We start from the raw sequence: 14,056 nt of genomic DNA, 5'->3' as shown, positions 1-14,056 counted from the left end.
CAGACTTTCTTGAGGCAGAGTCCGGGCAGGGAGTAGGTGAAGTGGGACGGAGGCGGGAGGACTCCGAGCCGATTCACGGAGAGACCCGGGGGCAGAGACCCGAGCGGGGCGTGCTGCCCACTAGCGGCCAGGGCTGACATAGCCGCACTGCGTAGCAAGGGGTGAAGGATGGAGTTAGAGCCGCACATGTAATTACCAATCATGTGGCGGTCCATGCAAGCTAACTTAACTACACTATCATAGAAGTTTCCTTTCAATTTAATGTCATTCAGAGTGACTTCGATATTCATGAGAGAGAAGGGCCGTGGAGCTCACAGTTGCTTGATTTATTATCAAATAAAATCTGGAGTTTTTTTTCCAATAACTCCATGATGCAGTTCCCACCTTCCACCTGGAGAAACTAATAAATAAACACAAACATAACTACACTGCCTAGTAGGTACCCAGATCGACTGTGGGTCACGTCCTTTTTTGAGTCAATGACACAACTTCTCAGCCTTCTCTTCTACTCCAGAAAACACTGGAATGCCAAGAAGTAAGGATTACCGATTACAGGGATAACTTGCAGTCCTCTCTGATTTTATTTTTCAAGAATTATTATTCACACATTTTGGCATTAATATTGTTAATTATTGGAAATTATCTGCAGTGCACCTTAAAAAAACTCAAGACACGCTGTTATGACTTAAGACAGGCAGTATCCAGACCTGACCTTGCCAGATGCCCCCAGCACAAATGTTGTCTAGACGTGGGAGACAATAGTGAGACACTGGCCCCCATCCCAACATGAACTCCAATGCACAGACAGTAACGCCATTTAAGAGTTAAGGCTTAAAATAGAATCCTACTGAACACAGCAGATATAAGCAAAACGCTGTGACCCTTTGTGTCCTGAAAAATGACAGGAAGGATAGAGAGGTACACAGGGAAAGGGGTAGATTAGAACAACAAAAGGGAGGATGCTGGCTCAGTGGTTGGAGCATTGGATAAGAAGGGAAGGATAAAACACACATACAATTACACATGAAAGAGAAGAATGGAAAGTTGCCAGAACAAACAAGGGGATGGTGAATAGCTCTTTCCTAACCTTAAGGAATTTAAAAATGTCTTCAGATCATGAGTCATCACAGTGTTTCAAAGAATAGATGGATCTTTTCAATACACATCCCACCCTAGAAGCCATTTCTAAAATAAACCTAAAAACTTCGGTCGTTAAGACAATTACTTCTTTTTTTTTTATTTTGGTGTAGATTTGCACTTAATAATTGGTCTTTTAACCAAAAATCACATCATAACAAAGATATTTGTACCAGAATGTTTATAGCAGCCCTATTCATAATTGCTAAGTCATGGAAAAAGCCCAAGTGCCCATCGATCCACAAATGGATTAATAAATTGTGGTATATGTACACCATGGAATATTATGCAGCCTTAAAGAAAGATGGAGACTTTACCTCTTTCATGTTTACATGGATGGAGCTGGAACATATTCTTCTTAGTAAAGTATCTCAAGAATGGAAGAAAAAGTATCCAATGTACTCAGCCCTACCATGATACTAATTTATGGCTTTCACATGAAAGCTATAGCCCAGTTATAACCTAAGAATATGAGGAAGGGGGAGAGGGAGGGGGGGAGGGGGGCAGAGGGAGGGAGATTGGTGGGATTACACCTGCGGTGCATCTTACAAGGGTATATGAGAAACTTAGTAAATGTGGAATGTAAATGTCTTAGCACAATAACTAAGAAAATGCCAGGAAGGCTATGTTAACCAGTGCGATGAAAATGTGTCAAACAGTCTATGAAACCAAGGTATGGTGCCCCATGATCACATTAATGTACACAGCTATGATTTAATAAAAAAAATAATAATAATAATTGGTCTTTTACACACCTATAGGATCTACATTGGAATCTACATGCATTTTCTAGAGGTTTTTAATTAAAAAAATTATTCAAGACCGTGCATGGTGGCTCATACGTCCTAGCACTCTGGGAGGCCAAGGCAGGTGGATTGCTTGAGCTCAGCAGTTCCAGACCAGCCTAAGCAAGAGCCAGATGCCACTCTAAAAATAGCCCAGTATCATGGTGGGTGCCTGCAATTCCAGCTACTCCCGAGGCTGAGGCAAGAAAATCGCTTGAGCCCAAGAGTTTGAGGTTACTGTGAGCTATGACGCCAAAGCACTCTGCTGAGGGCAGCAAAATGAAACCTTGTCTCAAAAAAAAAGAAAGAAAATTGATCACTATAATGAAGTAGTACATAAAACTTTGAAAATGTAAATCAATGCTAACTTTAGTATTTATTACCATTCATCAGAATTTCCTAATCTACCCAATGGCTAGTCTAAGTTTGGGTTAAAATGTGGGTGAAAAAAAAAAGAAAAGGTGTAGTACGTAATATCACCCGCAGGAGTTAGGAGCAAATTAAAACAACAAAAGGTACTGGTGCTGGCTCAGTAGGCCAGGGGAATTTTTTAAAGACACTTACAGCCCATCACCTATTATCTTGGGTCAGTGGACATATTTGCACCATCAGCAGCCTGTTTAATCATCTACTCTATTTACATGAACATCAGAGAATTCACTGGTGGGAAAGAGCTCAAAGAATTGATAGAAATAAAAAGAAATGAGGAAGGGAAACGGCTTAAAAACTCTTAGGACAGTTTATTTAAAACTCATAACCTGTTAATAAGTGATGGCATCTTCCTGCAACAATTGGGAATGTGCAGGTTCTTTCCTCAGCCCTCTGCAGGGCGCTGTCTGCTCACTGTCTGGGAGAGGTCACCTACCTCTTGTCTGAGCCCTGCAACTCCTTCAATGGATCTTATGTCCTTTGTCCCCCTCCCATAGCCAAGGTCACAGTATGTACTTCAAACTTTCTGTATAATCATAGTTTCTCCTTCTGATTTCTTATTTTCTTCCCCAGTCAATACATCCAGGAGTGTCTCTAATCTGAGTCCATGGTAGAGCTTCTTTATTTCCTCAACTACAGCACTTTTACGTTCATGCTCAGACCAAGCACAGAGACAGGGTTATACAAGGAGCAAACAATGAATGACCCAATGGCCCCCCAGGCCCTGGGAAAGTTGCTTCACCACCCTCAATCTCTGTTGTCTCATCTATACAATGTCAAGCTTGGAATAAATGGTTTGCAAAGGTATGTCCACAGTAATTAGATACTGGTATTGGTATCCTGCCAACCCAATTGTATTAATTTCACGTCCCTCATCTGTTTAAACTGTGTGCATACTCCAGCCCTATGCAAGCAAGTTACCTTCTACTCCAGTCAGTCCCTTATTCTGTACCCAGCAGGCTTAATTCTGACACTTTAATCTGAACTCATCCTACCTTTGTCTCCCCATGGCACACCCTGCCCTGACTCCTTATCAGTCTAAATTCTGCACTTCTTTCAAGGTGTGAAACAAATTCACCTTTCACAATACCTTCCCTAACTCACCTGTCAACAAACATATCCCTTCTATCTAAATCTCTACAGCAAAGTGCCACACTGGCCTTCCCAAAACAGACACTTTCACAGAAGAAAAAACAATCACCCGCCAATGGAAGAAAGTGGAACTAGGTTCTCAACCTTTAAAATTGTGCCCACGTAAAACTCCTAAAATCAAGTCTATTTATATTTTGTTTTAAGTTAGCGTGTATAAAGTCAGATGTGGTGGATCATGCCTGTAATAATAGCACTTTGGGAGGCTGAGGCAGATGGATTGTTGAGCTCAGGAGTTTGAAACTAGCCTGAGCAAGAACAAGACCTTGTCTCTAATAAAAAATAGAAAAACTAGTTGAGCCTGGTACCAGGCACCTGTAGTCTCAGATACTCAGGAGGCTGAGAAAAGAGAATCACTTAAACCAAAGAATTTGAGGTTTCTGTGAGCTATGATGCCATAGCACTCTACCCAGGGCAAGAGAGTGAGATGCTGTTTCAAAAAAAAGGAAAAAGTTAACGTGAATAAATGATATGAAAAAATATTACCGTCTTGGAATACATGACGGTAACATGGGAGAATTTTCCTTTGCAAGAATAGCATATGTGTTGCAAGAAATAAGGAAAATATTTTGAGTGGATGAGACCCCGGAGAACATGCTCAAATAACAATTGACAGGTCCGTGAATGCCCTCCAAGATGAGTCTTTCCTCCTAACTACAGGACTTTCATTTCACCAAGCTCTAAGATGAGTGGCGTATCCTACTGTAACAGGATATTGAATGGGCCTTTTCTTGTTTCCTAGAATTTTTGACATAGTTCCAAGCTGAGACCAATGGAGGAAAGGTAGCCTCATGTTCCGAGGAGAGATTTAAACACACACACACACACACACACACACACACACACACCTTGCTGAAAACAACACTGACCCTGTGATTCTTAGTCCCCATGTGTCTGCAGCCTACTGAAGAGAAGCTTAGGGGTGTATTTGGACAGAGATTGAAGCCTACTTCTCAATTACAGAATCACAAGTGCATAATGCTATTTGGGAAAAAATAGAATCAAATTGAAACTAGGTTGTCTCTGATAAGCTATAGGCTGAATAGGAGAGCATAGCACTTTAAAACATGTTCTTAGAACTCATTTCAAATTATGGCTCTGTCATTCACTAGCCAGGGGACATCAAGAAACATACTTCATCCTTGTGAGCCTGTTCCTCATTTTTAAAATTGCAGAGAACAGTGCCTACTTCACGAAGTTTTGTAAGAATTAAAAGAACTGATGCTTATTCTGTACTTAGCGCACAGCCTTACCCTTGGTCAATGAATACGAGCTATTATTATGTTCCAGACATTCAGCCAGCCAGCAGCAGAAACTGGGCTCAGGAAGGCATTTGCTCCTCCATCTAGAACACAAATATTTATTCTTTATATGAAAAAATCCTTTTCCCGTTTCATGTGAGAATTTGCTTCCCAAGTAAACAACTATAAATCTCAAGTACACATCTGGAATGCAGTGGCTACAAGGGAGACCCAATAAAAAGCATGCAAGGATGATGAAAACCCTGTTTTCCACAGCCCTTCTAAAATGTTGCAGATTGGGGGGGAGGGGAGGGACGGGGGGAGAATCACTCCCTGAGTTTACACCTTTTCCTGACTCATCAACAAGCAAAGTCATCTTTCCATTTCTTCATGATTGTTGTCTGCAAATGGTTAAAAAAAAATAAAAATAAGAAACTTAGGAGACACAGGTAGTAGTATGAGGATTCACATCAATAAAACTCTGAGTCAGAAACTATCGGTTCACACTTCATTCTTAGAAAGGTAGATACTCTCTATAGACACAAACGGCTCTGCTGCCGAGGATTCATCATTAAGTGCCTTCTCCGTTAAGCAGTGAGAGACACTGAGCCATGCAAATTCTATTTTTCCAGATTACCAATGCCACACTTTGCGTGTGTCAGAGGGCATTCCTCTTAGTGCCTGAAATACAATTGGGTCTCTCTTTTCTAACTTGACTGATCTTGCCCCAGTTGGTTACTGTGACCTTGGATGTCTTACAGCCATACTCAAAACTACTGAGTCAATTGGCTTTGACACTTTTAGGAATGGTGCAGAGGCCCTCACCTCTAGGATAACAATGCCCCCATTTCTTAAAACAGCTTCTGGAAAATTTACAGGATCATGGATATATGTTATTTACATACAAAGAGGAAAAGAAAATCCATTCCAGCAGGCCACATTCTAACTACAAACTCCGAAGAGGTTATAAATACACAGAGGAAAACCAAGCAGTCTGTTAGCATTATCTCCTAATGCCTGGGAGAGTGAGCCAACATAAAGGGCTTAGGCGGAATCCTATGACTACAGATGTTGTCCTTATGCTAATATTGTAGATAGTAACTTTTGCTTAATATTTTTATGATTAAACCAACGACAGCATAAAATGTATGCATTTTTTTAGAACTTCAGTTAAATTGTAATCATTTCCCTGTGCTGCTTGCTGCTCTTAGGGCAGCAAAAAGCCAAAGATTGGCCTCCAGGCTTTCTATGCTAAAACCTTTCTTAACAGCCGAAAAGTTGTCAGTAAACATTACTGAACCCACTACCTCCTCCAAGTTCAAGTTCAGTATGAAGTTCAGATCTGACCACTTTAGAGCAGTGTTCATACTCGGTCCATCATCATCTTTCATACTTAGCTAAAGTAATTTTTTAAAGATTGTATTTATCTTGCAGATTTGAACCGTTTATTAGCCCTAGTAGGAAAGGAATGAAAGTTGTACTGTTTTCTCCTGCGCTGCTAAATGTGAGAAAAACGTTGAGCCACAGCACCATCTGCTGGTCTGTCTTGTGTGTTGCACTGAGAGTTAGAAGCATGGAGGAACAATTGAGCGCTTGCAAAGGACAACGTTCAAGCCGTTCAAGTATACCAAGGCATCGGTGGTGTCAATAAACTATACCTAAAATATGAAAGTGTGAGTGTGGCCTTCCACGGAACTCTAGGACATTGATTTGTGCCAAGTATTAAAATCCACCAATGTGGTGTAAACTCAAATACCTTCAGAGTTTGCAAAAGCATGCAGGTGTCAAAAGGAAAAAAAAACTCTATAACAATCTAAGAAAATTTCCAATGGAATACTAGCAGAAGAATAAAATTAGATTATAAATTATCATTATAAAATATAAAAAAGGAGTTTGGAAGAGTGGAAAGAGGGATATATAAGGATGGCAACCAATATGATTGATTTCTTTTTCTAATATCACTTAATATTACAAATTGCAGTACAATTAATAGGAACAGGTAGGCCATCAGTAAGTTGATGTTGCTTGCATGACACTGTACTAAATACGTAAAAAGGATTTATCTTAATCTCCCAAATCTCACTTTACAACAATATATCATACAGAACATAGTCTCCCAAATGGAAAACAAACTAGTTGTGTCCGATTGACTTTATGAAAGCTATTAACCCTGCCCAGCAAGCTACCCTTGTTCTCCCCTGATTCAGCCGTAAATCATTTGAGTGGGGGCTTCCCAAAACTGAAGTCACTAAAAACTTTAATACAGTAGCACTAACCTGTCAATCGTGTCATCTCTGCAGCAATTATTTTTGAACTTGGTTTATGCAGAATCTCACCAGGAGCTTTTTTTGTTTGTTTTTTTTTTTTTGGTAGAGACAGATTCTTACTGTACCGCCCTCGGTAGAGTGCCGTGGGGTCACACGGCTCACAGCAACCTCTAACTCTTGGGCTTACGCGATTCTCTTGCCTCAGCCTCCCGAGCAGCTGGGACTACAGGCGCCCGCCCCAACGCCCGGCTATTTTTTTGTTGCAGTTTGGCCGGGGCTGGGTTTGAACCCGCCACCCTTGGCATATGGGGCCGGCGCCCTATTCACTGAGCAACAGGCACCGCCCCACCACCAGGAGCTTTTTAAAAAACAGATTTCCAGGCCCTACTCCCAGTTCTACTGAAACAGAAGCCCGAGGGCTGGAAACTAAGAAATACAGATTCAGAATTCTCCCCCAGATGATCCTAACTGCAATGAGTCTGTGCACTAACAATTGGGAACCACGCAGGGGTCCTCAAACCACGGCCCGCGGGCCACATGAGGCGGTGTGATTGTATTTGTTCCCTTTTGTTTTTTTATTCCAAAATAAGATATGTGCAGTGTGCATAAGAATTTGTTCATAGTTGTTTTTTTTTTTAACTATAGTCCGGCCCACCAACAGTCAGGGACAGTGAACTGGCCCCCTGTTTAAAAAGTTTGAGGACTCCTAACTGGATCACAGCAGCATCTTAACTAAAACAGGAAAACAGGCTCAGTCAAATCCTTGCGATGCCAGACCTGCACTGCTTACAAGAAATGTGGCTTGGGGGGGGGGGGGCGCCTGTGGCTCAGTCGGTAAGGCGCCAGCCCCATATACCGAGGGTGGCGGGTTCAAACCCGGCCCCGGCCAAATTGCAACCAAAAAATAGCCGGGCATTGTGGTGGGTGCCTGTAGTCCCAGCTACTCGGGAGGCTGAGGCAAGAGAATCACCTTAAGCCCAGGAGTTGGAGGTTGCTGTGAGCTGTGTGAGGCCACGGCACTCTACCGAGGGTCATAAAGTGAGACTCTGTCTCTACAAAAAAAAAGAAAGAAATGTGGCTTCAGCACCAGGCCAGCAAAGGTGAGCATTCTTTACTACAAAGTTTGCTTACATATTATAGGTACAATTAATAGGAACAGATAGGCCATCAGTAAGTTGACGTTAGTGAGTCAACTCACAACTGACGTTAGTGAGTCAATGAACACAAATGAAAATGTGTTCATTTGAGTATACCATTTCCAAATGTAGAAATAATCTATATACTGTTGGCCTCCATATCCATGTATTTGACCAAGTACATATGAAAAATATTCTAGAAAAAAATGATAAAAATACAACAATAAAAATATGTATAAAAAACAATGCAATATAACACCTATTTACAAAGTGTTTACATTGCAGTAGGTACAGTAAATAATCTAGAGATGATTTGAAGTATGTGGGAGGATGTGCAAAGGTCACATGCAAACACTATGGCTGTTATTCTTTTGTTTGTTAAATCGTGCTTTATCGATACAATAGAATTCAGAATATCTTACTAGGCACAGCAGCAGAGCTAGCCAATCATGATAGCAAAAATGTAGCAGTCTCCTACTATATGTAGGAAGGTGCTGCCTATCGACTAGTAATTAAATGTAAGGACTTGTAAAAGAGGTGCAAAGAATCAAGGCATTTTAGTCCCAACATTGATATATTTATGAATTTACTATGTTACCTGCAATACCCATGGCAAGGAAGAGAACAGAAGAGAACACCCTGAGAGTTAAATTAAGGGACCAGATTCATCAACAAAGCCAATTCCCTTATCAAGAACATTAAGATAATTTTCAGTAACTCCTTGGATGTTCAGCTGTGTAAGATTTTGAAATTATTCTCCATAATCATGTTGCATGTTTGAACATCTCACTGATATGGCTGCTGCTCCCCCTGTCCTGACCCCAAGTCCAAACATGACATGACGTGAAAGGGCATCACACAACAAGCCAAACCTTTCTTGTAACTTTGACAGTTATTTAAAACAGTACATAATTAAATGAGCATTTTATACAAAGATAACCATACTTTACCAAAAAAACAAAATCATACAGCAAAAACTGCTGGAGTTTGGTTTAAAGTTGTGTTTACATAAAACAAATTTACAAAAAAACAAACAAAAAAATCGGTTCAGAGTTATCTGTTGCACTGCTGAAGTTCTGTGGTATAATCGCTCCCACCTATGTCCTATCCCTTTCCTTAAAGTTGAGGATGGGGAACTCCGTGGCTAGATGAGCAGTTTTACCAACATATCCTCAGTTGATGTGGAGTCAGTGTCTCCTTTTTGTGAGGACTTCGGTAGCATTCCGCTCACTCATTCGCCCCCTGGTGGGAGGCTGGGGATGGTCTGGCTCAGGAAGGAGGTATCACATGGACTGAGTCCAGACGCCCTCCCCTGCTGCCTTACGATTTCTTGTACTCTGCATTCCAGGTACTTGTCCAGCTCTGCTGCTTCTGGCAAAACTTTGGGTGCATTTGGGAAAAAATCAAAATCACACGCATCTAGTCTGGATTTCCCTTGCACAAACAGACGTTGACCCGTTCTTTGCAAACTTTCTCAAGGTCATCAGTGACTTGAGTCTGGATGTTACAAGATCACAGAGCTGTTTGTTTCCCGGAGCATCCCAAATGCCACCACAGGCACGGATAATGAACTCCTCGTCTTCTTCACATCTTTCAATATCACAGGCTTCAGGATCTGCTGGGACAAGCCGCTCCGTAAGGTCTTTCTTGTGGACACTTTGGGAATGAAAATCTCCACCAGCTCTTGACACAGCCAGAGAGCCGATCACACACTGAATCATCACAAAGCCACCTGTATTCTGAATTTGTTCTTTTTCCAGCAGATTCTTTGGTTTCTGATCTTGAATGAAGAAGTGGACTTTCCTGTTCTTACAAAGCAAACCTCTGGCGTCTCCGCAGTTAATGGAATACACGTGTTGGGGAGAAATTAAGACACTCACAGCTATTGGCCCGCTCCTCTCTGCAGCCCGTTTCTTCTCTGACGTAACTCTGTGTTCATCGATCTCCAGAAAACCTGTTCTGATTCCATTCTTTACATTTTCCACAGAAGGCACTCCTGCAGACCTTACACTTCTGCTTACTGATAACGAGATCTAACAAATGCTCACAGCAGTATTGGCAACCTGAGGACCAGCAGGCTGATGGTACACAGCAAAGCGTGACCACGTTTCAGGTCCGCTTGGCAAACGATCCCAGCTGTATACGCATCCTCCGTTTGAACACACCTTAGTCTGGCATTAGTAATTCAAAGCAAATGTGCTGTGAGTACATTCAGTTGAGCGTCTAGCCTCCAGACTCTTCTAGAAGTCGCGGCCCGCTCCCACAGCGAATGTTCCCAAGTCACCCAGACAGTTCTTGGGCCTGCAAGGAGACCCCTCCTTTGTGTAACTGTGCGCGCCCCACTCTCCGTTATAGGAGACACTTTTCTTCCTGGATTCACACTTCGGTCAACAATAAAATGATTCCGACTTTAATAGCTCGTATGGAAAGGTTTGGGAAAGAAAGCAGTCACAGAGGACGCGGTCATCCCTCAGTATCCACAGAGGGTTGGCTCCAGATCTTCCCTAAGGATACCAAAATCTGAGGGTGCAAAGTTCCTCCGGCGGTGGGCGCTAGAGAGCAGCGGTCAGCGCCCGCCCTGGCCAGTAGCTTGGAGTCCTTTGGCCACTGTAGGTCCCATGTGGGGATCAAGAGGGGGATGCCAGGCAGGTGGGACGTGAGGGCAGTGAATCTTTGGCTCTTCCTCCTCCCCGACCCGCTCCCTGCCTGCTGCTCCAACGCCCGGATGATCCGAGTTGCAAGGCGCTCAGAGTCGGGCCCAGACGCAGCCGGCTCCTTCCCTCCTCCGACCCCTCCCTGGCCTGACCTGGCCCAGGACAAAACCCGTCTCTCTGAAATCTTCACAACTCGACCTTCTGGCAGCAGAAAAAAGAAGGGAGATGCATAGATGATACGAGTTCTGTGAGGTTCCCAGAAGGAGGGAACCAGATTCTAAAGACAGAAAATGAAAGTCATAAAAGCTTGTCTGTTGGATGATCTACTAAACTTTATAATTCTTTCACTCACTCTGGTAGGCGAGGACAGGAGGAGAGGAAGAAAGACTCCTACCACCAGGGAGTACGGAAGGGGAAAAACAAGTAAAGAATTTTTATTACCAGAAATACTATTGTTTGTTTGCCTGTCAATGAAAATATTTCAGTAACTTACATACAGATCACTAGTCAATTGCACACAACACCATTTTCATTTATTCCTTTTCTCTCCATAATCTCTGTTAAGCTGTAAGACATTTACTTCAGTCCATTAATTAACTAATAAACACCTGCTCTGAGCACTACTGGTTACCATCTGTTCTGGGTATAAAGCTTTAAAAAAAGAGGATGAGCTGATTCCTATTCTAAAGAGCCTTCACCTATAACTAAAGAGGCATGGGCTTAAGAAATTATTGGTAAAAAACACCATATCGACTTACTGTAGTAAAAACAGGACTGTATGGTGGGACCACGCCTATGATGCATATTGCAAGGTTACATGTCGTATCTATTAAGTATAGAGTATAAATGTCTTAACACAATAATTAAGTAAATGAGGTGAGGGATATATTAACTAGTGCGATGTAAGCATTCCAAGTTCTATATGAAATCAGCACATTGTACCCCATTAACGCATTAATATATACATGATCTGTGTGTTTATTATTTAATAAAAAATAAAATTAATAAAATAAAAAAATTAAAGAAAATAAAATGACATACATTTATAGTACTTACTTTAAAAGATAATTAAGTCATTAGTTTCAAAATGCTCTCATCTGTTACAAACACATACTCTAGGAATGCCCTGTCCCACAACAGGCAACTTGATATACATAAAAATTTAGATTTGGGGGGGGCTGTGCCTGTGGATCAGTGGGTAGGGTGCCAGCCCCATATACCGAGGGTAGCAGGTTTTAAGCCAGCCCCAGCCGGCTAAAACAGCAATGACAACTTCAACAATAACAACAACAACAACAACAACAACAAAAGCCAGGCATTGTGGCAGGCACCTGTAGTCCCAGTTACTCTGGAGGCTGAGGCAGGAGAATCGCTTAAGCCCAAGAGTTGGAGGTTACCGCAAGCTGTGACACCTCGGTACTCTACTGAGGGCAACAAAATGAGATTCTGTCTCAAAAAAAAAAAAAAATTAGATTTTTTTGTAGCTATAAAAATTAAGGAAAGGTAGCTCTGTTGAAAACGTAAATATTCCCTTTAAAAAAGGATTTCCCAGAGCTCCTTTAAAATGGTGAGCTCAAGGTCTGATTGGAAAACTACTCCACTCCAAACTTACATGATGGTGCACACCTGTAATCCCAGCACTTGGGGAGGCTGAGGCAAAAGGATCACTTGAGCCCAGGAGTTCAATGTTGCAGTGAATTATGATTATGCCACTGCTCGTGATTCAGGGTTCTCATTTGTAAAAAAGAGGTAATGCAGTACCTCCCCATAGGGAGTTTATAAAGATTAAATGAGTTTCTGTCGTTAAAGTTCTTGGCACCATGCCTGGCCCTCATCTGCTATGGAAAGTGAGGCATGAGGCCCGGTACAGTAGCTCACTCCTGTAATCCCAGCACTCTAGGAGGCCTAGATGGGTGGATCAACTGCGCTTAGGAGTTTGAGACCAGCCCAAGCAAGAATGAGACCCCATCCCTACTAAAAATAGAAAGTCTAGCCAGGCATGGTGTTGTTGAACACACTTGTAGTCCCAGCTACTTGAGAGGCTGAGGCAAGAGGATTGGTTGAGCCCAGGAGTTTGAGTTTGGTGTGAACTATGATGACACCCTGGGCACTCTACCCAAGGCGACAGAATGAGATTCTGTCTCAAAAAAAAAAAAAATAGTGAGGCACTATCGTTAGGGCTAGGTGAGCGTGAGAAAATCTGGTACTAGATAGAAATTTATTTTTTACAGAGAGAACATATATAAATGTTTGTATATCTTTTTAAAAAGAAACTAGATGCTATTATTTAGACGTTATTTTTCCCAATCTCAAAACAGAAATTTGGTATAAATTTTGATTTTTGACATTTAGTTGATGATAGGATTTTCCCACCTACTTCAGAGTTAATTCTAAACAGCTATAAAAAGAAAAAAAAATGCAAGGAAATTGCATTTGTAATGAGATGCTGAGCTTCATTCCATTGAGGTGAAGGTAGTTGGATAGAAAATAAATTGCTCCTGAACTGATGCTGAATGATAATTACATCTAATCTCCAGGCATAGAACAGCCAAGCCTTCTGTCATTAACAATAAACACATGATTGAAAGAGTATGACCATAATAATAATTCCTTGTATTGAAATGAGGGCAAAGTAAAGCCAAATGTAAAGAATTTAGCAAAAACCCAGCCAGATGAAATACTGGTTCAGAGGCCAGGTGCACGTGGGTCATGCCTGTCATCCTGTCACCCTGGGAGGAGGAGGCAGGTAGGTTGCCTGAGCTCAGGAGTTCCAGACCAGCCTCAGCAAGAATGAGACCCCTAACTCTACTAAAAACAAAAAGAAAAGAAAAGAAAAATTAGCCAGGCATTATGGCAGGCACCTGTAATCCCAACTACTTGGGAGGCTAAGACAAAGAGGATCCCTTGAGCCCAGGAGTTTGAGGTTGCTGTGAACCTTGATGATGCCACAGTACTCTACCCAAAGTGTCAAGAGTGAGACTTGGTCTAAAAAAAAAATGCTGATTCAGAGAATATTTTTACATTGTGGTTTTGTCTAACCTAACAGATTTAAAAATAATTCTAAGTATTTTTCTCATACATAATGGTGGGTAAAGTCAAAAATAAATAAAATTTTTAAAGTCTGAAATAAATATTTCTACAGATTTTCGGAATATGGTTCATATTTGATTTATTCTGGATTTTTATTTCAGTCCCTGGTACTTGTAACCTTTCTTTAGAGTGTCTTATCCCAGCTAAGTTGTCTTTGAAAATTTGGTA

At 41.6% G+C, this 14,056-nt stretch overlaps 1 pseudogene; it reads right to left on the bottom strand.

The window, feature by feature from the left end:
• Nucleotides 1-286: 286 nt before the first annotated feature.
• LOC128588665 (protein phosphatase 1A-like) lies at nucleotides 287-13,509 on the bottom strand (annotated as a pseudogene).
• Between the last annotated feature and the right edge of the window lie 547 nt (nucleotides 13,510-14,056).

This window comes from Nycticebus coucang, chromosome 6 (assembly GCF_027406575.1).
Source record: "Nycticebus coucang isolate mNycCou1 chromosome 6, mNycCou1.pri, whole genome shotgun sequence".
NCBI lineage: Eukaryota > Metazoa > Chordata > Mammalia > Primates > Lorisidae > Nycticebus > Nycticebus coucang.
The sequence above is the reverse complement of the archived record's forward strand: the minus strand, read 5'-3'. Positions and strand labels throughout refer to the sequence as shown.